The following is a 24557-nucleotide window of genomic DNA, read 5'->3' as shown; positions in this document are numbered from 1 at the left end:
ATCAGGAGAGGCAGGCCCCGTTTGGCCGCCAAAACCACCTCTTTGGTGTTACTATTGTTTAGGCTACTTCCCAAGAGATGGAGGAACATAGCAAACAGGCGAACATCTCAAAAGGCCTTTGGTTATTCATGGACACCACAGGCCAGTCCTGACCTCCCAAAAACCTATATCATGCATGCTCCCAGATGGAATCAAACCAACTAGAACAGAGCTTCCCTTCTAAAGAAACACTGAGGCTACCCTCCCAGGACAACTCTAACTCTGGGCCTTGTGCCCTTTGAAAGCATTTTCCATTTCCTTTTCTATATGGAAGGCAAGTACACTAGCACAAATAATTGAGGAGAAAAAAATGGACAAGGAGACCCAATTTAAAAAAAAAAAGCAAACAAACATGTATTCAGTTGAGGACCATTTTAAGGAATTATTTCTAAGTTCTAATCACTAAAAGTGATGAAACAATTCATGACAAAAATTGCAATTACCAAAGAAATAATCTGTTCTGCAACAGCAATTTTAGTGACATTTATAACACACAAGAAATCATGAAGCTTAATTACTTGAATTTACTGGGGCTACAGATGCCATGTTTAAATCTAATTAAATAGATCCACCAAAACTGGCCATCTGAAGACATGGCAAAATTGCTGAACCGAGCACTGGTTTTTAAAAGCAGTTCGTGAACAGCCTCCAAATAGGCAGTGAGTAATGATCTATCTTTCTTCCTCAGCTGTCATTTGGAAAAAAAAAAAAAAGAGACATTTCTATATTGATCTTCAGTCCTTCACAATAGAATTTACTTCAACTCCTAAAACACATCCCCCATTCCAATGATCTTTGATAGATCTGCAGGATAAATGGGAACTCTCCTACTATTACCTTTCAGGTCTCACACTCAAACTATATTAGATCTCAAGGAAGTAGGTACAAATCCTTAAAAGTGATTGAGAAAAAGACTTCCCTTCTCCATTTCTAAAGAATGTTAACTGGTAAATATCAGCAGCCTAGAGAATTTGTATAATTCCTGAAATATCAATGAACTGTTTGCTTAAATACTAAGTATTCTATGAAGACAAGATTCTGATTATAAAAGTAATAAATGTTCAAAGAAGAAAATATGGAAAACATATAAAGAAACACAGAGAATTAAAATTTCCAACAATCCCACTAACCATGTATGATCACAATTAGCATTTTGCTCTCCTTACTTCCAATGTCATGTCTATGCTTACATACTTTTACCACAATGTGGACATGTTATATTTATAATCTTACATCTTGTTCTATCATTAAACATGACATCAAGTGCATTTAACTTAATTTCTTTCAGTAACCTATCATTGCTGGATTTATAGCTTGTTCCCAATTTTTAAACTTTCATCAATAAACTGACTTACATTCACATAGGTAAACCTATGGTTGCATCTCTAATTAATTCCTTAAGAGGAATTCTCAAAAATAAACTCTTCAGATGGCATTCATTGACTCATTAAAGTTCCTAATAAGACCTGCCAAACTGCTTTATCTAAAAGTTATACACCAATCTACATTTCTACCAATGGTGTAATAAATAGCTCAAATTTAAAACTCTCTTCTTTCCTTTCCAAGAGTATTACTTAACTTTCAGTGAATGTCTTACCAATTTTCTGTATGTTTCTCTTTGTTTTACAGATTTTTGATACATTATTTTGTCTCCTGTTGTTTCTGCTTCATATTAAACTCATTTCCTTAGGATATTAAGGGTTCTTTGAAAACATGATTTTCTTAAGGGGCACATATAAGCCATCCTATAAAATGTATTTCTTTAAGTAAAGTGGGAGGCATTGAAAGGTTTAAGATTTTTTTCGTGTTTATTAGCTATTTGTATTTCTTCTGTGAATTGCCATCTTACACCCATCACCAATTTTCCCACTAAGGTTTTAGTATTGTTCTTATTTATATACTAACAAAATTAATGCTTTGTTGCGTGTGTTTTTCTTAGATTTTTTTTACCAGCATCTTAGTTTTAATTTCTTGGGGGAGCTTTTTTACTTATTAAAACACTAATTTTGGCTGGGTGTGGTGGCTTATACCTGTAATCCCAGCATTTTGGGATGCTGAGGCGGGCAGATCACCTGAGGTCAGTAGTTCAAGACCAGCCTGGGCAACATGGTGAAACCCAGTCTCTACTAAAACATACAAAAATTGGCCGAGCGTGGTGGCGCATGCCTGTAATCCCAGCTACTCAGGGGGCTGAGGCAGGGAGAATTGCTTGAACCCAGGAGGTGGAGGTTGCGGTGAGCCAGAATTCCACACTGGACTCCAGCCTGGGTGACAGAGTGAGACTCTGTCTCAAAAAAAAAAATAAATAAAAATAATATATATATATATATATATATAAATTTTATATGGAGAAATGAGTTTTCTTCCTCTGGTGATATTTTGTTTCTGTTGACTTCCCTAATGTCGGAGTTACCCACAATTTTTCCTACTTTTCGTTTTTTATTATTAAAATTTTTGCATCAAACCAAAATTTATTTTGGTATATAGGGTGAGGAAAGGCTCTAATCATATTTTTTCCAAGTAGTAACTTAGAATATATTAAATAATTCATCCTTTCCCTCCATCATGCACTAAACCCTCTTTCACATTAGGCTCTGTTTCTAGACTATTCTGTTCCACTTACTGGCATGTTCCTGCAATAATAACCACGTGGTCTTAATTAGCATCATTTGAGTATGTTTTATATCTGGAAATGCAAATCTCCCCTATTATGCATCATTTCCAAAAAATTTTTTAGCGATTCCAGCCAGCATATTCATATTTGAGAATAATTTGACACAATCCAAAAAAAGAAAAAGAAAACCCCAGCTGAGATGCTGATTGGAATGGGGTGAAATGATACATTACTTTGGAAAGAACTGACATCTTTATCACACAGAGAGAAACTGGCAGCACACATCTCCATTTATTGAAGTCTCTTTTTATGTCAGTCAGTAAATTTTTGTGATTTTCCTCATATGGATTCTGCAACATTTCCTGTTATGCTATTCCTGTGTGTTTTATACATTTTTACTCCTAAGTAAACTACACCAAGCAAAGAAAGTCTGAGATTGTATGCCTGAATTTCAACACCACATCATGAAAGACATGCCTGTCTCTCTTTAGGGTCTGACAGAGAGGGCCCAACGTTTCCGGAATGAATGAATGACAAATGGGTCCAAAAGCCCTAGTATCAGGATGGGCTACATTATGTAACAGACTCACAGTTGTTCTTTCATGCTCAGTGCCAATTTTATATTTTCAAAGAATAAAAAATCATCTTAAAATAATCACACAACTACCTCTGATAGTTCTGCCATCATGGTACACTCTCCCGCCACTCCTGACCCTCCATCTCATCCCAAGAGGTGCGTACAACCAAGCCAAAGTCCTTCTAGGGAACTTCAGTTTGGGACAGAATGACTAGCCTTTGGAGCTGAGCCAAGACAGAGATATCTCCTCATGAAAACCATCTCTCAGTCCCTGCAGAGGAGCACAGAGGAGACAGAGGTCAGCCCTGATACATATTAAAAAGCGGGTATGCAATAAGAGATTAAGTTTTTTTAAGCAACTTTATTGAGATCATCATCGTATACCATACAATTCACCCAATTAAAGTGCACAATTCAATAGGTTTTAGTAGAGTTGTGCAACTATCACCACAATGGATTTTAGAACATTTTTATCACTTCTAAAAGAAATCCTGTAGTTTTTTTAAATTGTGGCAAAATAAACATTAACTTGCCCATCTTAACCTTTTTAAAACAATTTTTAATTGATACACAATAGATGTACAAACCTATGGAATACATGTGATAATTTAACACATTCATATAATTTGTAAAGATCAAATGAGTGTACTTGGGGTATCTACCACCTTATATACTTGTTATTTACATATGCTAGAAACATTCAGATTATTCCCTTCTAGCTCTTTTGAAATGTACAGATTATTGTAAACTATAGTAACCATTTCTAAGTCTACAGTTCAGTAGTGCTAAGTCAATTCACTGAAGCCAATCTCCAGAACTTTTTCATCTTGAGAAACTGAAATTTATACTCATCAAACAGTAACCCCTCATTCCCTCTCCCCATCCAGTCCCCGCAAACTGCCACCTTAATTTCTGTTTCTGTGATTCTGACTACTCTAAGTATCTAAGTAGAATCCTAACAGTATTTGTCTGTTTGTGACTGGCTCATTTCACTTAGCATAATGGCCCCAAGCTTCACCCATGTTTTAGCATATGTCAGAATTTCTTCCCTTTTTAGGTTGAATACATTATGAGCTTTTTTAAAGAGAAGAGAAAAAGGGAGGGAGAGGGAAGGGGGCAGTGGGGGAAGAAGTAGGGAGCAGGGAGGGAGACCAGGAACTGGGGGCTCCTGCATGGGTCCAGGCAGGAGATAATGGCGGTCTGCCCTCAAGGAGAGATGGGAAAACGGATGGGAGTAGATGAGTTCAAGACATATTTGGATTAATATAATTAAAGATAAAATGAGAGGACTTGCAGATTAATGGGATGTGGGAAAGTGAGAGGAATGCCCCAGGGTAACACTTTGCCTAACAGAGGAAAGACTACAGGGAACAGAGAAAACCCAAGCCAAGCAGCTCCTCAGTGCACCTCCTAAACAACCCAAAGGAGAAATACAAGTCCTCAAATCAGTGAACCCAGTCCTGCCCTGGGAGGGAATGTCTACAACCAATTTGCCTCTTAGAATGTGTTGACCAATCTATCACCACTGTGTGCCTTTGTAAGAAAACTTCATTTCTAAAATTTCATTTGGAGATATTTGCACATGTACACATGCACACACACACACACACGCCACCAAGCTGAACCTGATGACATGTCTGTCTGAATTCCCACCCATAGGTTCGAAAAGGAAGGGAGCATCTCTTCTCAGTCCAAATGAACTGGCAGGCAGGCTGCTGAATTGCGGAGCAGTAGGAGGTAGACTAGACAGACTCCCTAATCACAAGGAAAATAGCCATTACTTATGTTTTCCAAGTCAAGTCAGCTGTAAAAGTACATGATAAAAGTACGTAAAGTTTTCAGAAACTTTGGTTTCTTTAGGCAAGGCTCAACAGCTCAACACGTGACTTAAGAGGGTACAATGCATCAGTAAAGCACACTTTGGAGTCAGACACTGGCTCTACCACTAAATAGCTCTGTGGCCACAAGCAAATCATACCATCTGAGTTTCAGTTTCCTTATTTGTAAAATCAAGATAATCAAGCCTAACTCATAGGATTAGTGTGGCAGTCACATGAAACAGAAGGGGAGGACGGGGGATGAAGGGACAGAGGATGAGGATGTTGCATGTGGGTGTGGCTGTGACACAGTGGTGAAGTACACAGGATAGTTTCAATGCTGGAGGAAAAGTCAAAAGACCCAGTTTCTAAGCCAGCTTCTGGCCTAACTAGTTCTGTGAGGACAGACAAGCCACTTCCCTTCTCTTGCCCTGGGCTTCCTCACTCATTAAAGTCTCTGCTGATCTGAGGACACTGAAGTGTAAACTAGCACAGGGACAGCTAAGGACTGATCCATTTAACACTGGGAGTCCCAAAAGGCTGAGGAGCTCATGCTATATTAATAGATTCCTCCAGAGGTAGGGGGTGAAAGGGTTAAAGTAAGAAGAATTCATTGCAATTGTGATCAAGCAGTCAGGCCCCTAGACCTCCTCTGCCACTGTACAACAGAGCTGCCTGCTCCTCCTCTCCCATGGCAAAATACAGCAGGTTTATTAACTAGTATATCACAGGATCTGTTCATTGAGGGCATAGGTTTAAGGCTGTGGTACCTCATTTAAATTAGGAGTATTAAAGGGAGATGCCAAGACACATACCCCACCACACACAAACACAACCTTCTCATCCTCGCTGGCTTCCAGTAAAAATGGCAGCTGGCCCTTCACTCTACAGGTGGGAGATGATAAGCATCTTCTCTGAGGAGTCTGAGAAGCCTAAGAGGAAAGACCTAAAGATACCAACTCTGATTCTTAATCAAACAGCCCAGCCAGATCACCCTACAGTGAAGCTCAGAGTCGACTAGCCCCACCCACACATCAAAGCCTCCAAACAGCTTTGTAGTCCCTCTTACAGATGAACCAACAACTGAATATTATCAGACATTGGAGGAAAGCCTTTTATGGGAAAATGGAGATCAAAACAGAGGGGAAAAGAAAGTAAGAACCCTGGAGGAAAAAACTCTGCGGGGAGGGAGAAAAAACTTTTTAAAAATTACCATGAATATCTTTAGAGAGATAAGAAAGGATAGTAACCGTAAAGTAGTAATAATATGATAAAATAAAACGACATCTGGAAAGACAAAAGAAAAAAGGCTTGGAAAGTTACATTTCTATATTTGTGTATATTCACAGACATGGAAAACTTAATAGAGAGTTGAAAGATAAACTTGAGAAAAGCTCCTAGAAAATAGAGAAGGAAGGAAAAAGAAAAGACAAAGGAAGAAGAAAGAAAGGGAGGGAAGAAATAAGTTTGCATGGCCCAAGAATGTAATTGTAGGGAAGAATATGTACAGATAGCTTTGGAGGGATGTTCGTTAAAGAGCAAAGCCAAGAGCTACAGGAATGATTACATGACAAATTCTCGTAAGTGAAATCTGATTATGTCAAGGGTTAACCCCTGCCACTTGCTGTTCAGGATCTTTTTAAAATGATCTCTCCAACTTAAGCACCATCCAGTGGGATAACTGTACCTTTGCTATGAGCAATCATCTTACAGAACTCAGAATCAAATTTTGAGTCTAAACCACATTATGGTGAAGTGTTGATATAAATGGAAATGGTGTCGTGATTTGGTTCCCTGGAAGTTATATTTTATTTTTTATATCTAAATTTGATTTAAGCTTTTATTCTTATAATCTGCCAGTTTTATTTTTTCCCCAAAGCCTACTGCTTCAAAAGCAAGTTCCTGAAAAAATAAGCCTGTCTAATATGAGTAAAGAAAGATGAATGTCTTATGAAAATAATGTCTATTGACCCAGATCTTGCTGAGAGAGCAAGTGAATCCTTAGGTGCAAATGAGGCACTTATTGCTGCCATTCAGCTTCAGGAGGCTTCACTTATTACATGACTGTTGGAGGGCAGTAATAGTTCTTTAATAACCTGAAGAATAAAGGAGTTTTCTAATATGACAACTGATGCTCGTTCACTTGTCTGCAGGTGATTGAACATTCGTCACAACTCTTCCTGTGATTCTGGATAGAAATAGGTGAGTCACAATCCGATGTTCAACATTACAGTGGCTGAGAAGAAACTCACCAACAGCTACTGGGAAACTGATGAAGTTTCTGCAATCTCTTTATAATCTTCTTTTCCAATTTTCTTAGGCAACAGGACCAGCCTTGGAAGCATTTGCCATGGGGACATCTGAAGTGGTAGCAGAGAAAAATCACCAGGGTACAAGGCAGAGGGCCGCTGCCTCAGCTGTCACCTCGGAGTCTCCTCAAGACCTAGCCAAGGAAATCGCCACCTTTCTGCAGCCTTGGTGTTCTCTGCTGGGACTGGACCAAGGTTCCTTCCAGCTTTAAGTCTATGATTCTGACTTTTATCAAATCATACTATTTAGTAAGATAAATCAAATCAGCCATCTTAGCCACCCGCCAGGCTTAAACCACTGCTCACCACAGGCAAATGAGCAAATGCATATTTGCAGGGCTCCCTGGCATACAGGAAGGGAAAGGAAAAAATGGCTAATGGCAGAGCTTTGTAATCACTTCAGAGGCTCTGACCCTTGGGTCCCAGTCACACAGGGCTGGCAGCTGTGTCTTATGCTGCATGGATGGCAACACCAATCCATTGTGCATGGGCCATTGACTCCTGGGTAATTCACTAGCAAAAGAGCATAGACCCACTCTGGTAACAAAAGAAAATCCATAAGCAAGAGATCTCAAACAGAGGGAATGTTTCTGTCTATGTAGTAAGACGTTGGCTTTTAAAATGACACTCACTCCAGCTCTCTGGGGATGAGCAGTTACCTACTCACAACTAGGCAGGTGCAGAACCCCCAACAGAGTCAGAAAGCATGTCACCTGCAATAATAAAGGTGCCAGAGCCACCCCGAAAGGCCACAGGGTGTTTGATAGCATCACAATTTCTTGAGTCTCAGAAACAGCCTCCTTCCACTTCTAAAGAGGCAAAAAGAACAAAGTCTGTCAGTGACAGGCCTGGAGTGTTCACTTACTGATGACATTCTGGCAGATCTTGATCCACTCCTCCTGGGACTTCAGCTAATCCCAAGACCTCAGCTAGTCCAACTGCAGACTAAGGCCTCTACATGGGTTGTTTGAAATGTTGTGGGTCATTCAACCAGTTACTTTTTAAACAGTCATGCTAGCCCTTACGAGTCTTCAAGAACAATTATAGTTCGGGGGCGGGGGGGGGAAGATGCAGGCCAAGGAGGTTCTGACTTGGTAAGACACCAGCCCAGAGAAGATGTAGAGAGTAACTGGGAAGGCCAGAGACAATTGGATTCAAATCCCCAGTTTGCCATTTATTAGCCATGGGATCTTGTACAAATTGCTAACTTCCTTTAGTATTGTTTCTGCACTGGTAAAATGACGATGATAATATTACCTAACTCACACGGTTGTGGCAAGAATTAAGTAAGATAGTGCATGTACAAACTGAAGTACACTACCTTGCACACAGAGTAGGTGCTCCATAAATGCCAGATTCAGGTGTGTGTCTACATTCACACCTACTGAGGATGCCACAAACTCTTTACAACGTAGCTAGACAATTCTAACAACAGCACCTTAGATAAAAACTGATCCACCATGTGCACTTAAGGAAGGAAATATTAAATAGGGAGGCACGTGCCAACAAGGGAAAAAACAGAAATAATTATAGTAGGTCCTCTGTGCCTTGTGCCCAGCAGAAAATGAGTTTGTTGCTAGGTTCCTTTTCTGGCCACAATTCATGGTGCAATTAAATCCCTGGCATTGTTTTTCATGTTCCATTTTAAACAGCCTTCTTGTCCAGGTCTCTGTCATGTGACCTGCTCAGTGGGGCCAACAGAGAAACGAACCCAGCGGGCCTCCCTCTCACTGGCACCTGTAATGCTCAAGTTCCTCCAATTTGACATCTGCCTAAGTTGCTGAGGTCCCCTAAAGGAGGAGCTTTTCTGGACTCTGGAGCCTCCATCTCTGCTATTACCACCATTCCCATGGGGTGGAAAAGAACATGGACTTTGATAAAAACAAAACAAAAAATAGGTCTGCCACTCTGGCTGGACAGCTAAACTTGGACATGTTATTTAAACTCTGAGCCCCTAAGTCATGGCTAATTCCACCCACCTGCAAAACTGCTGCAGATTTGCAAAGTGAGGGACCTGGAGTTCTCAGCATAGTATGTGAGTCATAGGAGACCTCCAGTTCATGGTAACAACTATCCTGCCATGCCCTTAGGTCTTCTCCTTCTCTCCTTAATCCTTCTCAATGTACTTTGTGAGCACTCATTTCTTCTTGCCTTTTCCTTAAACACTTGTATCCCTAAACAAAGGATTAGTCTTTCATTTTCTCTTCTTCTGTGACACCACTTCCCCTGAACAGTAGCATCCACACTGATGGATCCAGTTTTCACCTACAACCGAATGACCTGCAGATGTCTGTCCCAGGGCAGTCTTCTCTCCTGGGCCCCAGACCACTACTTTCAGGTCCACACTTGACTCCTTGTCCGGCCTCCCCATGACCCCAAACCACAGACCTAAAACAAACTTCAACTGCACCCCTGCCAAAGCATGCCCTTATTCAGCTACCCTCACTAGTGCCCTCTCCAGACAGCCATGGGTTCACCAAGAGCTGTGGTCTGTACCTCCTTGCTAGCTTTCACATGAGCACTGTCTTTCCCCATTGTATTACCACCGCTTTGCTCAGGCCCTTCTCTCTAATCTGGCCTCCAGGCATGTTCTTGTCCCTCCATCCTCTCCCCTGCCTCCTGAATCATCTCCCTAACTTGAAATCTCACCCTGTCCCTTTGTTGTTTAAAATCCTTCATCAGGTCCCATCATCTAAAATTAGGACAAACATATCATTTCTTATCAAACCTGGGCACTTTTGGGAGTGAAAGAGGGGCACTATTCATCATTGTACCAGGATAACAGGCATAAACCATGACACAGTGAGATGTACAGTCATCCTACCTATGAAGAGTGAGCCTAGGCCAGGCTCCGAAGGCACTTTGTGACCTAACTTCCACCTGTGAGGGCAACCACAGCTCCCTTTCTCTCTCAAATGCCATCTGCTCTGGACTTCTCCCTGCATTCCCTGTGTCATGCTCTTCCCCATCTGCTCTTCCCACATCCTGCTACCTCTGCCTAGATGCTCCCCCTGTTCTCCCTGTCCACCAGGCAGGTTCCTACATCCAACCCTACATCATCTTCCCTGTGATGTCTTTCTGCTCCTTGGAGCACCCTGGCTCCTTCACTCACCACCCTCTCAAGTGCCTGAGCATGGATCACATGGGCTCTGCCTGGTGTCACAATAGGATTGGGTGCAGAATGCAGTGTAGGTGTCCAAGCTTTACCAGATATACATAAGCTTCCAACCAATGATCCCCTCTCTCAGGTGCTGAGCTCAGAATGGCCAGAGGTGCTAAGTCACAGCAGAGAGAACAGACTGACCCAGGCACACTAAGACCAAGCAAGCCACTAGACCTGGCCTCCAAGGGGATCAACACCAAGCAACAAGCTCCTGAGATACAGCCAGGACTCATTCTGCTTCCTGAGACCCCCTTTATTCTTAACACTCTTAGATGCAAGTAATATAGTCATCTTCACTTCTCCCCAGAGGAGAGTGGGGACCTGCGGAGAATCTATGCCGCAGCCACAAGAATATTGACATGGATGTGCAGGCAGGGCTTTGGCCAGGCCCTACAACCAGGCAAGGCCCTAAGGACTGGAAAATCATCTTCTGCTGACCATTCTCTTCTGCTTGTCCAGCCTCCTGGCAGGTACCAGGTTATCCACCTCCCAGCTCCCAAGCTCACATGACACAAATCCAGCTACCTAAGTTCCTCTCCCAGCTCCTAGTCCAAATACTCAGGAAAGAGGCTCTGATCTTGGGTTAGGGGCCTGTCCCTAGCTCAGTCAAATGTAGATATCTGGCAGGATGCTTCCAGACAGAATGGCCATGGAGGAGCCCACGACTACAAATGGTGGAGAATGAGGAAGAGCATCAGGGCTCACATGAGCCAAGTAAACACTCCAAAAGGAAAGTCCACTGCCCACCTCCACCCTAGATATTGCGTTTTCTCCTCCACTCCCCCTTCTCTATGTTCCCTTCTTCCTGGGTATGCTATTTTTCCTCTACTAAAATTATCTTCACAAATTATCTGCCCAGTCTTCAGAACTGAGACCAAATTTCACCTCTCCATGAAACTGGGTGTGGCTAATTCTAACTGGTTACAAAATGCTATTCACATTGCATTAGCAAGCTGCATTTTATTTGTGATCATACTTTTCCTTCAATCCTATGAACGGTCTACTTAAATTCAGTACAGCCAGATTAAGACGAAAAAAAAAATTAAAACTCTCTTCCATGTGCTGGGCACTCAGAGGCAACAGGGAGGCTTAGGAAGCTTATAATCTCGCAAGAAGTAATGTATAAGGTCCCTGAAGAGTATCATACAAGTTTAAATGAGGAAAGGGAAGAGGGAGTCAAAGGTGAATGCAAACATTATTTCCCAAGAAAGGTTAATTCAAGGATGATTTTTGTCACGTTATAGAAGAACTTTTCCATTTTCAAAACTATTTAATCCAGCAATCCTCTAATAGCCAACTCTTTGGAAGCATTAAGTTCAAAAGGTGACTTTTGCACATGGCACCAGAAGCACTTATCTGGGGTAAAGAGAAGGCAACTGACATAGGACTTCAGACATGGTCTGAAGAATTTGTAAAAGGTACAGCCACTTCTCACTGCTGACAGACTGGACATACAATCACTTCAAGCTAATAGATATATTATGCTCTAAAATGAATGGTGTTCAGATCCCTGGAACTAGATATAGTTTTATAAATTCCAAGGGGATGCATCAAGAAATAGAGCACACAATACAAACTGTGACCTAAGCCTGATTCCAGTTTTGCCATTAAATACTTCCCTAATCAGGGCCCCAAATTCCTCCCCTATTAAAAAAAAAAAGAAGAAGAAGAAGTTGAAATTAAAGCTCTCAGGAATCCCTTCCAGCACTAAAATTCTATGTCCTACATTAAATTATGTATATGCAGGCTCCACATATCCCCTTGGACTTAAACATCACACCAAAAAAAAACAGTGCCAGGCATTTATTAACAATAAAAATTCAAATGACATGGGAAAATGGTTACATTTTATCTTTGGGGGAGACAGAAGCACCCAAAGACTTTTTTCCTGCTGTACCTTGTATAAATCGTTAACAGCAGAGTCACAGCAATTAAAGTAAACCTAATGATGCAACTAATCAATGCAGCTGCAGAAAATGACACAGATCTCCAGAGAGCTGTTGGGTCAGGAAGAAACAGATTATAGATGCTAGGAGACATGAAGAGTAGATACCCACCATGGCAGGGGCCCAGAGGCAAAGGCAGTCTTCCCTTTGGTCTCAGCAGGATCCCACAGGTGAGAGATCCCAGAACAAGTCTAACCTGCATTCTGAGGAATTCCCATACAAGGAAGGTATGTGAGATGCACAGTATGAGAAAATTGGGAAGGTGCCAACACCATGGAAAAGACAAGACGGGCACAAATCAACATGGCTTAGAAACTAGAAAATGCAATGATTCTTTTTATTGTAATTTTAAAAACAACATAAAATTGACCATTGTAAACATTTTTAAGTGTACGGTTCAATACTGTTAAGTATATTCCCATTGTTGTGCAACCAATCACCAGAAATTTTTCATCTTGCAAAACTGAAACCCTATACTCATTAAACTATACCCCATTTCCCTTCCCCGCAGCTCTTGGCAATGACCATCCTACTTTCTGTTTCTATGTGTTTGACTACTTTAGATACTGCATAAAGTGGAATTATACTGTGGTTGTCTTTTTGTGACTGGATTATTTCATTTAGCATTATGTCTTCAACATCCATCCATGTTGTAGCATGTGATAGAATGTCCTTGCCTTTAAAGTTGAAAAATATCCCATTTGTATGTATACACTGCATTTTCTTTACCCATCAATCCATCAGTGCACTCTTGGATTGCTTCCACTTCTTGGCTGTTGTGGTTAATGCTGCTATGAATAGGGGAGTACAGATATGGAGATAATTCTTATAAGCAGATTCTCATAAGCAGAAATGCCTATTTTGAACAAAAGGTCAGCCTAACGTTTTTCATTGTTTCCTAACATAAATTACTGCTCCTTCTTGCCTAATGTGGAGCAAAGGAGGGCAACAGCTGAGAAAGGCCTTCACCAGCAGAGGCGAAGAGTGTCCACACTAAAGGACTGTCACGTGTGCTTCATAATGTATGTCCCTGGATGCACAGACAAGAGCATGACCCAGTAGCAGGGATGCAGCTGTTCCCTAAACCAGGGGTCCTCTACTTGTTTTGTTTCTGTCTGAGGAGACTCCCTTAAATATCTGGAAAAACCTTAATTAAAATAGGTACACTGTGACAAAAAGCTACCGGCAAATCAGAGGTGTTTTGAAATAAATCAGTATTATATTACACTCAATCGCACACATGGAATAGGCAAAGCTTGGCAAACACATGGATTCACCAGCTTGAAATCACCCCCCACAACACATGACCCACCACCATCACCACACCTCCCACCTCTCCCAGGGATCTGCAAGCCAGAAGTAGGGAACGCCTCCCTAAACCCCCCTACTCACCTGTTCAGGAATCTGTGAACCTATCACCATAACTGTAAGAGAAATGACCAGGATTCCATCTCTGCCTGCAAGAAAATTCCCAAATAAATTTAATCTGCCCCTATAAAGCCAGCCAAAAACATCGGCAACCTCAAGGTAGGTGATATAATCCGGATATATTCAAAAGCCCAGGGGCTTGATGCCTGGCTTTCCATAATATATATTATTCAGTCTCCAACATCAAATAGGCATTAAGTATTGGTATTAAAAACTAAATACAGCTGGGCACAGTGGCTCACGCCTGTAATCCCAACACTGTGGGAGACCAAGGCAGGCAGATCATCTGAGGTCAGGAGTTTGAGACCAGCCTGGCCAACATGGTGAAACCCCACCTCTACTTAAAAATACAAAAATTAGCCGGCTTGATGGCAGGCGCTTGTAATCCCAGCTACTGAGGAGGCTGAGGCAGGAGAATCACTTGAACCCTGGAGGCAGTGGTTGCAGTAAGCCAAGATCATGCCATTGCACTCCAGCCTGGGTGACAAGAGTGAGACGTCATCTCAGAAATAAAAATAAAATACATGCCCACTTACTGGTATCTCAGTAAGAACCACACCTCACCTCATGTTCGTACTACAGAGGGCACGCAATCTGAGAGCAAGTTAGGGTCACCCTCCTTCAACCCACCATCATCTGATTAGAAATCTGGTTGTTTCTTTGGGGCTCTTAGGGTAAGGAGGATTGGATAGAATTCCACTGTGAAATGCAACCCCAGAGATCCCCAAACACCTACTACAGGGGCCAGGACTCAGTGATTTCTTTTCGTTAGGTGTAGCCACTAAATGGAATTCAAATACAGGTAAGAATGTATGAGTGACAAATAATCAGATTTTTTTTAACTTTACAGTAAAATTTCCTTGAACTTGCATGTATAAACAGCAGCATATCAAAGACATTTTTCCCCATCAATCAATTTGAACCATTCATTCAGAATTAATTCAATGATGATTTCAAACTCCAAAGCATCAGGTTCTCCGTTGTTCCATCTTTCTCAGAGTTAGCAGACACTTTGTACAGAGACATCCTGCACTTGGCACCTGCTCTACTTTCTGTGCCCTCCCAACTTCCCTCCTCCCGTGGGGCAGGGCCCTATCAGAAAAGCCCTGCCTGAGAGAAGAAGGTCTGCCCTTCAACAGGAATCTGGCCTGACACCTGATTTCCACAGAGTTGTCAGCGGGGTGCCAGGGAAGGGAGACAGCACTCTTCATTCAGGTGTCACCTCTCTTCCATAGTCTTCCAGTGATCTCCCTACCCTCAAAGCCCTTCTTCAAGGCATCAGAACTGCTAAGAAGCCAGGAAGGAGATGCTTGGCTTCAGCCCCCGGGACAGCTGCAGGACCTGGCACTCTTTCCAGCCTGCTGGCTGGTCACAATCACAAAGTAGAAAATGATTTCTTCTCAACTGACCCAAGGGCCCAATGCCTTCTGCCCAGTGGCACAAAAAGAGAGAGAGTCTCCTTGAGCAGACACAGGCACTCCTGGGCCATGTGTCAGAGACATGTACAATAATTTTGACTCAAAAATATCCTCTGCTCCACCCCACATCTCTCCTCTCAGCCCTAAATAAAACAACCAGTTAGTTTCCTCAGAAAGTACTTTTAACATTAGCTCTGCTAAAACTGTGTTTTTTTCAATCTTAAGCATTCTGATTGTCTGTGTTTCCATGGCCAGCAAAGAGAGGCAGCATCACAGAGATGGGTTCTGCCAAGTAGTAACTGTCAAATTTCAGAGCCTCTTGCCTCTCTAAGTTCCTGTTTCTTTATCTGTAAAACAAGGCAAAACCCATGTCTAAAATTAAACAAGGGGCCTACCACAGTGGCTCATGCCTGTAATCCCAGCACTAACGGAGGCCGAGTTAGGAGGATGGCTTGAGCCCAGGAGTTCCAGACCACCCTAGGTAACATAGTAGAACCCCATCGCTACGAAAAAAAAAAAAGAAACAAATAGCCAGGTGTAGTCGCAGATGCCTGTAGTCCCAGCTACTCAGGAGGCTGAGGTAGGAGGATCACTTGAGCCCAGGCTGCAGTGAGCTATGATCGTAGCCACTGCACTCCAGCCTGAGCAACAAAGTGAGAGGCTGTCTAAAAAAACAAGAAAGAAAGAAAATGAAAGGAAACAAAAAGTAAATAAGAAATAAATGAACCATTAATTTTTTAAAATTAAACAAGATTGCATTCATTTAAAAACTCTCTGGAAGTGTGTGTCCAAAAACACATGGTAGATACCTCCCAAAAAGCACAGGATCTTCCTTCCTCAATGCAAAAAAGCCCAGGAAATCTTCAAGCTACACCCTTGGGGGAGTGAGATGCTGGGGTGGGGAAGGGCAAGATGGAGGACCTTTCTTCTTAACTTTAATAGTTTTCACTCAAATTGCAATTGATGACAACTATCAGAGGACTTGTGTCTCCACATCTGTTCTAGGGAATTTATCACCCTTGGTAATGATAGCTGTTAGCCCACTGGGATAGAGTGGGTTTGGTTCCACTCAAAGACTGCTGTGATTCTTGTCCTTTTCAGCCCTGGTCACCACTCTGTGGCATCCTACACCAGTGCATGCAAATCTGCTCTGAGTTTTTAACTTTAGCATTCCAAAAATGGGGGCAGGTGCATCTCCCCAGGAAAGGTGTGGGGTGTACATGCATCTCAGCACCTCCAGCCCAATCAGGGATGACTTCATGGATGTGTGACCTGTGCATTCACATAGGGCCCATGCTTAGAAGGGCCATGCTCTGCTATTGCCATCTTGAAATTCTTAGTAACTTTTTAACAAGAGGCTTCACATTTCACTTTTTTCCGGGCCCTGAAAATTATGTAGACAGTCGTTAGCTCCAAATTTCACAACATTCAGCTTCTTTCATAACTGTTCTCCCTCTTTTTTCCTGATAACAGCACCATTATCTTTCCTATTACCTGGGCATGAAGTCATAGGCTCTCTCCCCTCACTAGCCCTCTGCATCTGAAAGCTGTTAGATGTTGCCAATTCTATTTCCATGCTGCATCCATGTCATCCCATCCATTCTCACTGTGGCTGCTCCATCTCTCTCCCTCACCCAAACTACTAAAATACCCTCCCGACCAGTGTCCCCTCTTCCAGACTCCTCAATAGCTCACCTGCCCTGCCCACCCACGCCAGGTAATTCCACCAATGCAAGAGCAATCATAGCATTCTCTTGCTCAAAGATCCTAAGTCTCTCCCAGTATAGCAGTTCAGTTGCTCTGAAGCCACTGATAATCCCCACACCTGGCCCAGTCTAGGAACAGACCCACCCTACCCAGGACTCAAACTTTTCAGGTAAGCCACAGGCCACAGGGTGAATCACCTCTCCCTCCTTGATCCTTAGTCTAAAACAGAACAGTTTTCCCCTTCTGAGGTATACACGATTCTTTTATACTGCGTGCTCCTTGCAGCCAGAAGCCATGCTTGATCATTCCATCTCTGCTTACCCCCAAACACTCCTGCACAATGCAGAATTTTTTTCAAAGTGACTGTCACAATACACAGTTTCAATGTTGCCCCAAGCTCACGTCTCAGCCTTAGCAGGGATGAACTCAATGCTATCACAGTGCTTTTTACAATGTATTCAATTTTGCAGGACATCTGTCACCTCCTTTTCTTCTTTTTTTAGTGACAATAAACACAAACAGAAGAATTACATTAAGCATAAACAGACTCTAGAAATCTACCTCAAAGTAATATGAAAGATCTGCACTAATCCAGCTAATGTGCTTTCCCTGCAACACCACAGAAACCCAGCTCTCATTTGAATATTTAACAAGCATCATCTTGGTAAATCTCATTCCCTTGATCTATGTAGAAATAAAAAATGGATTTAGCCCATTCAGATTGTGTTTGGTCCTGCACACACATTTTATGCCTCCACTTGAAATCTTAATCCTATTGCAGCACACTAATTCTGGCTTGTATAAGATGCTGCTAGCAGAATCCATTGATTTGTTTCACCCATTTACATTTGTATCCTTCAGCCAGTCCTATAACTTTTTAGCTCAGTAAGCAAGCATGTATGCTTTTGAGTTCTACAAATCAGGGTAATTTTAGACACTAAAGGTTGAGTTTCCCTTACCTAAAATGCTCGGGACCAGTAGTGTTTTAGATTTTGGATTTTTTCCATATTCTGCAATACATGCATTATATACTAACCTTGGTTAAACATCTCAAATTTGAAAATCCAAAATGCCCCAGTGAGTATTTCCTTTGAGCATCAGGTTGATGGCCAAAATGTTTTGGATTTTCCAGTGTTTCAGATATTGGATTTGGGATGTTCAATCCATATAACAACTACATACTTTAGACCACTAACCACGTAGAAAACCTTGAAAGTATGTTTTGTAAAACAAGCCAAAATTTAATTATTTACATTTGTGGTATATAACTTTGCCATCACATGCTCTTTGTTTTGCATCAAAATGATATTATGATTAGATGAGCTTTTTGCCAATGATATGTATTTTTTATACCAATTCTGCTGGCTTGTTGCTGCACATACTAAGAAAATATGAAAATGGAGTGTTTTGCCAAGTCATTATGAAGCCGTCATTTTGAAAGGGTGGGGCTTACCACATTCCAAATGATTTAGCTATCTTTTTCCCCATTTCCATTGGCTATTACCTACTGCCACTTAGTAAAGAAGAAAAGTGAGTCTGATTCAAGGTTTATAACACAACAGTTTTGAAAGAAGTCATCTTTTTAATTTGGATGTGTCTAACAGACACCCTAAAAATTGAAATTGTAATGTGCATAGGTGACATGTCTCATCTAATACCTTATGTAATAATTCTTAGTGAGAAAACAAACAACAAAAACAAATCCCCAAAGCATAGTTCTGACTCACAATGGTACTTGTATTTTGATTACTTGCATTTCAAATGCAAAAACTATAGTTTCCCTCTCTGCTTACATGGTACCCTTGGCACATGGGCAATTATCTATCCTATGTCTGTTTCCTCCACCGCCCAGATATAAATTCTGAAGAAATATACATTAAATTCAATATCGCTTTTGGTCCTGGTGCTAGTATCAAAGTGGCAGAGCTACCTGGGTGGAGAAAAAAGCACTCCCTTGTTTCCTAAGAATTTTCTAGGGCACTAGCACCCTAAGAATCCAGGACACCTTCAAGTCCATAAATCTGAGTTTTAGAAAAAGAGAAGATGAACATTACTTGACTTTTGAGTCCTTTTCCACTTTATCATGTTCTTCACCTCATTCAAACCACAGGCAAATATTAGAGAGCTGTGTTTTCCCCAAATGTCACAACTAGTAGGTTTGCTTAGAAAAAATCAGGCATACTTCTGAAATAAAACTAAAAAAGGCCCATTTGGTCCTTCCAGAAAGTGGTTATGAAATTCACTGTCAATGCAAACGGTACCAGAAGCACATTTCAAACTACCTGATTCCACTAAAAAGCAGTGCAGGAAATTCAGAGTAAGAAGCTGCTTCAACATACACCTCTCATTAAAAATAATTGTCAATTCCCTGTGTGCTCTCTGTGATACTCTTGGGTAGCTACAGGAAAGAAAAAATGAAAACACGAGCTTTATCTACTGAAAACAGCCCAGTAGTAAGAAATTCTTCCAATGTCTAAGACCAAGAAAACTTGGACCCAAAATATCAAGGCACTGAAAGCTAAAACCATTATTTTGGCTCAATCTAGTGAAACAATCATCCCCAATTTTCTATTTCATTCATTATGGCAAAACCCAGCCATGGGAATCTAGAGCGTTAATTTCAGGGGCAAAAGGTTTCATTCCATCCAAGGCTGCACTCTTGTTCAAGAATAGTTTTCTTAATAAGACTATCAGGACCACGGACAGTTCCAAGTAGCACTGCTGAGATGCGTATTACCACTGCCCCATAGGTATCTATGCTACAACAGTGATGCAATTTAAGGGGTAGAGTGAGACATGATCACGGTGTCCTTGTGTGTTTCTTATTGCCCTGTTCTGTGGGTACAGGGGGTACAGAAAATTAAAAGTAAATGAAAAATCAAGGTCTTAGAGGTCTAATGTGACTGTAGTGGAGTCCCTTTCTCCCCTGGGTTTCACTTCTCCAAACTAAATGTAGCTGTTTGTGCATGGATGAATGCAAATTCATGCCATGCTCCCTAAAGACAAACATTATGATGTACAAGGATGTCATTATCAAGAAAAAAAGACAGATGCTACTTGGGATCAGAAAGAAAAAGTAAGAAAAACAAGATTTCAGAGTCCATATATTGCATTCAAGAATAGCATTGGTGAGAATAGTGAAGATAAATCTCCACAGGATAAAATAGAATTGTTGCCTCTGTTAGTGTAGCCCAGCTCATACAACTTAAGGTGGCTCATCTAACAAGCAAAACCTGGGCCTAGATGGGTATTAATGAGAGCTCAACAACAGACAGAAAGCCAGACTTAAGAGGACAGCCACCCCTACACCAACTCTGGCAACCACAGGGTGGGTTACAAGTCAGTGCAAGGATCTCCCCAAAAATACCTAGAAGAATGAGAAACACATTCAGAGGATCAGTGAGCTCCTGCTTAAGGTGGCTCAATAACATTCACATGAAAGAGCATTTAAAATCTCTTTTACATAACCAAAAGACCCTAAAGGAAAGTCCACATCCCTATAGATCCATACAAGTCCCTCAAAATCTGCTGAGTCTGGAGGGAAGGGGTGAACAATGAGATATAACTTGCTAAGGTAATGAGGTAAGTCCCCTAGAAGAATTCAAAATGATTTATTCCAGCAGTGTTTGAGAGAGGTTCACAGTGATTTGTATTCTCATTCAAAAATAGGATATTGGTTCCTCTATGGAAGGATAAATAAACATTAAAGTTACATGATTGGCATGATGAGAACGTTGTTTTCCCTTAATTTTGTTTTGGCAAAGGACAATGAAGGCCCTTGAACAATTAATCACAATTGTTGAATCACAGCAATAAATGACAGCTCTTATACAATCCAAGACCAAGAATGCTGTCAAATCATATATATGCAAAAGGGGAGTTGCTTTTAGATGCCAGCTTTTTGGAAAGCTGTCATGCATAATTTGGAACACTTGAATATGAAGCACATATCTATCTATCTGTTCCATTGTTTTTTACCAAGAGAAAATAATACATGAGAAAATGGTCTCTCTTTTCCAAAGTAAATTTATCACCAAACAAGACCTCCATTGTCTTAAAGGCTAAGCTTCTTCAGATACATGTTCAATTCTCAAACCTTTGGGTTATTAGTTCACTTAGCTAGGAATTGTGGAGAAATGGGGCCACATTTTGAAGCTGTAACAAGACTTCGTACCTTACACAAGATAATGCACCCGTTTATCATTGTGATAATGTTACTTCACTTTCATCTTCAGGAGCATGTTTCCTCAAAGGATCTTGGTCTATTTACACATACCACCTTATTTTAAGGACAATAAAGTTATCTGAGGCCAGAAAAGGTAGAGGGACTTACCCGGAGTCTCACAGTAACTCATCAAGAAGGAAAGATCCTTCTTTACAGATGGTTTTGTTTCCAGGGCACCCTGTAGACACCAGCCTTCCTGAATCAAACTAAGATAGTTTCTCTCAGAATATCGAGCATGTCTCCTAGGAGACAGGGCCCAGGCTGGTCTAACAGGGTATATGAGAAGAATAGCTGCTTCTTGGAGCCTAAATAAAGACAATGCTAAAGAGACAGCAGTCAGTCAAAGTCATAACCCTCAGATGGCCTGGAATAATAGCAACAATTTACCATGGGTATCTGTGCTGATGTGGTCTATAGCAACAGGTTGTTCCTTGTCTGTAATACCTGCAGCCCTGGGGATCTGACACACTTAGAGGATCTTCTCTTAAAATGGAATCATTCCTTCCTGCCAGCCACCAGCTTTCTTCATGACTTAAGATTCAGAGACTTTCTGGGCACAGTGGCTCACACCTGTAATCCTAGCACTTTGAGAGGTCAAGGTGGGAGGATCACTTGAGTCCAAAAGTTCTAGACCAGCCTAGGCAACATAACAAAACTCCACCTCTGCAAAAAGTAGAAATAAAAAAAATAGCTGGGTGTAGTGGTGCACACCTAGCTACAAGGGAGGTGAAGCCGAAGGATCACTTGAGCCCAAGGGTCCAAGGTTACAGTGAGCTTTGATCACGCCACTGCACTCCACCTTGGGCAACAGAGTAAGACCCTATCTCTAAAGAGGAGGAGCAAGAAGAAAAAAGGAGGAGGAGAAGGAAGAAAGAAGAAAAAGAAGGAGGAGAAGGAGGAAAAGAATTCAGAGACTAATTTCTTTTCCTAGTCCAATTTAATAAGCGAGACTGCTCATATTAGGGGCCACAGCCTGAATCTGAGAAACTTCTGTAGCTGTCCACAGTGTTTAATTATCACCACCCCCCAGTTGCTTCTCCTATTTCTCAGGAGATTCCTGCTCAATCCAGTGCTCACAGCTTTCGACAGGAGGAGAAACAGAATTCTGTATTATTACAAAACTAACATAACCAATAACTCATGCATCATAATTCATGGAGCTGTTTGTACATACTTTTAATACTTACAAATACAATGATTTCTTCTCTCCTTTTGGCAAACTGAGAAGAAATGTGCCCTTTATACCTTCTAATTATCTAACTATATTAAATGCTAAAGAATCTTGGTAACCCCTGATCCCAGATTGTATCATTATATCCAACGACCCAAGGGTGTTTCTGACCCATCGGCTTAATTAGAATTTTTGATGTATTTATTCAGTCAATGAACACTTACTAAATGGTATTATGTTCTGTCACAATTATCACCACTGGGAATGTATATGAAAGGGAAAAGTCTTTGTCCTCAAGGAGGTAATAATGAATGATGAAGGAAAGAACCCATAACCAGTAAAATCATTGTCTGTAGGGACTATGACAGAAGTCTGTAATGGATACCATGGTGGACTGAAACAATAACTAGTCACCTAGAACCTAAGGGAAATTTATATAAATTTTATCTATGAGACTATAATCGTAATACCAAACAGGCTAATTCAATACAAGATAGCTTGACACCTACAGAAGAAATTCATTATTAATATACACTACCAACTACTATACCTCTGCTAGTGGGTACATTAACCTTTGTTTCAAGAAACTATTCAGTAAATCTGAAGTAAGTCTGCAAGTTGTTTGGCCAACTCATGTTTTCAAATAGTTATCCTACTTAATGGTCTGGGGCTCTCAGTTTAGCTTGACATTCAGTAGAGAATAAATTGAAATTTGAAAACAACTCATCAGATAGAGAAATCACTAGCTAAGATGAGGCTTCACTATCAAGAAGAAGGAGTTTCACATGTGGCTGGTTTTGAGCAGAAACCCACACATACGCAGATACCTGCAGAGGTCCTTATAAATTTTTCAGAGGAAGATCAAAGAGAAAATAGACATGAATGGGTTGGATCAGAATGATATAAAGTGGAAGCACTGCTGGCATGGATTAGAATTTAGATAAAGTCCATCCATGCAGGATGAGTTTGAGCAGAATATAATGCTCCTAGGCTTGAGGAGACTGATGAATAACATCAGTGTGGCGCAGTAGGAGAGCATGAGCAGCTTTCAGACTCAATGTCACTTTTCGAGATTTTTGTTTTCACCATACCAAGAATCATGGAGCCTTTCAAATCTCATACCCTGGATTGACTATTCCTTCTAGACAAGGCTGCTCCATTAGGCTGCACAGGCAGGACAGTACTTGTGAAAAGGTGCCCCTAGAGGTATCAGTGTGACAGTCCTCTTTCAATGAGATAAGCTAATAAGGATGTGTTGGTGTTTAAAATCAGTAATTTAGCTAGCCTTGTTTGAGTACCTACTATGTGCCAAATAGCATGAAAGGCACTGGAGATGCAAAGATTAAAAAGCACTGAGCCTACCTTCACAGAATTACTACATTCCTTTTAATTTCAACAAGAACATATTGGCTTGTCTAATTATCCCAGAGGATGATAAAAGGGAATTTGTTCCTCGAACAAGATAACTCTCCTTCAGTTTTAAACAAAGTGGGAGCTGCATATGGGGGATAAACCAAAGGACACAAAATGAGAAAACCCACAGAAATGACTCAATTCTGTTTTGTGGTTATTAAAAATAAAGAAAACAATGGCAGCCAGTGCACTGCTAGGAAATACAAGCAGAGACTTAAAGGAATGTTGAGGTGTCTTTTAAAGAGACGTGATTTATTTATGGACCACAACATCATCATTCCAGTAAGCTCTCATTTTAGGTTAGGCTGAACTCTTCTCGATAAGTCAGAGAAGCACACTTCAGAGGAAACAGGCTATGGGAGAGAAGACCTGGTGAAGAACCCACATAAACAGACACCAGTGTCACTTTCTTGTGACATATGTTTCAGACATATGGACTGGCCAGCAAGTGCTCCTGAAGACATCTCAAGCTTTGGTCATCATTTCCAAACCTGGCTCCATAATCAGGTTCTCTTGACCAGCCTGGAAGAGTCTTAGAAAAAAAACAAGAGTTGACACTATTTTCTAAATTTTCTACAATGAACATATGTTACTGTTGTTTTTGTAATAAGAGAAACAAATTTTTAAAATACAGAAAGTATTAAATACTGCATGGGACAACATCTTTAGCCCCTAGATTCCTTAACTTTGCAAAATAATTCACTCTTCCTGAGAAAGTCAGTGAATCTCG

At 41.1% G+C, this 24557-nt stretch overlaps 1 protein-coding gene and 1 long non-coding RNA gene across 2 annotated transcripts in view; both read right to left on the bottom strand.

Moving 5' to 3' along the window:
• Positions 1-24557, bottom strand: part of LOC105467102 (SPARC (osteonectin), cwcv and kazal like domains proteoglycan 1) — a 514664-nt gene that overhangs the window by 448778 nt on the left and 41329 nt on the right. The window lies entirely within an intron of this gene.
• LOC139363763 (uncharacterized) overlaps positions 1-24557 on the bottom strand; it is a 60738-nt gene that overhangs the window by 9318 nt on the left and 26863 nt on the right. The window contains exon 1 of the long non-coding RNA XR_011624658.1: positions 3321-24557. This exon is cut by the window's right edge and continues 26863 nt beyond it. This is a non-coding gene — a long non-coding RNA (uncharacterized lncRNA). The remainder of the gene's footprint in view (positions 1-3320) is intronic.

The sequence above is a fragment of the Macaca nemestrina genome, chromosome 6 (assembly GCF_043159975.1).
Source record: "Macaca nemestrina isolate mMacNem1 chromosome 6, mMacNem.hap1, whole genome shotgun sequence".
NCBI lineage: Eukaryota > Metazoa > Chordata > Mammalia > Primates > Cercopithecidae > Macaca > Macaca nemestrina.
Note: the sequence above shows the minus strand (reverse complement) of the source record. Positions and strands in the feature narration are given on the sequence as shown.